Source organism: Phalaenopsis equestris, unplaced genomic scaffold (genome assembly GCF_001263595.1).
Source record: "Phalaenopsis equestris unplaced genomic scaffold, ASM126359v1 Scaffold203213, whole genome shotgun sequence".
In the NCBI taxonomy this organism is placed as follows: Eukaryota; Viridiplantae; Streptophyta; class Magnoliopsida; order Asparagales; family Orchidaceae; genus Phalaenopsis; species Phalaenopsis equestris.
The window spans coordinates 18,944-20,256 of record NW_018222855.1 but is presented as its reverse complement, the minus strand read 5'-3'; positions in this window follow the sequence as shown (position 1 = coordinate 20,256).

The following is a 1,313-nucleotide window of genomic DNA, read 5'->3' as shown; positions in this document are numbered from 1 at the left end:
GAGATAGTTATGGAATTTTATGCCAACTTTTTGGAGGCTTCCGATGATTTCTTTTTTGTTCGAGGAAAAAGGGTGGAGTTTAATCCAAGAAAAAATAAATGAGTTTTATCAGTTTGAAAATGTTTATAGATGCCAGTATCATTCATTCTCTGCCATAAATGAGGCCTTAGATGAGGTTATTTCTTTTCTGACTTGTGAGAAAGGGGTTTCCTCTTTCTATGTTAAATGTAGTATCTAAGGTCTGGCATTATTTTATTTCTGGGAGGATGATTCCAACAAACCATCATAATGAAGTGACCAAGGATAGAGCCATCCTGAACTACTATATTCAACAAGTGATGAATATAAATTTAGGCTCTATAATTTATATGAACACTCGATCTATTGCTCTGGGAGAGAGCACTGGTAGATTGGCACACCCTGCTCTCATTTATACACTTTTTGAGCATGCACGAGTCGATTTCAGACTTGATGAGGAGAGGACTAAGCCTTAGAGACTGATTGGGCCTGCAAACATTAAGACTTATGAGTCCCATGTTGATTGGAGATCTGGAAGTAAGGCATTGATTGTCCTTCTACTTCTAGGACCCCTACTTTTAGTGAGCCTACTTCAAGTGACCCCAGTAACATGGAGTTATTGAACCAGATGATGATTCATCAGGGAGATATTTTGAGGATAGATCATATGATGCAGAACATGGAGGCCAAAAATACTCATATAGATGATCTAATTCGCCAGTTTGAATATGATGCTGCTTATGATGATGCTTTAGTGAAATACCTGAGGGGTGATCATACAGTTTAGTTCTTTATTCACCGTGTTTATACTCTATATCAGCAACAGAAGTTAGATGTTAATGATGAAGAAGATGATGACTGGTGATCTTTTTGTTTGTTTATTTGTTTGTGTTGTACTTTGTGATTGTATTGTTTGTTTTGTGATATTGTTGAGACTCTATGGTTATGTTGTAGTGTGAAACTGTAATGTGTAAAATTGTTTTCATTTTTAGAATTTAGTTTAGTTCTTTTGCTAGTTTCAGCACTTTGTTATATGTATTGTAATTAACTTTTTTTCAACAAATTTTATATATATTATGTGCAATTGTTCAACGTAATGTTTTAAGCCTTGTAGTTTTTCATATTAGCACCTGCAGTATTTTAGAATTTTTTTGTAAAAATCATAATCTTCAACAGGTATGAATTTTTTTAATGTATTTAATGCTTTCTTTCACCTTTTTATTTTTAAAGTTCTTCATGTAAATTTTTTTAAAAAAATTAAGTTTGGGGGGGGGGGGGGGGGGAATTTATTCAAA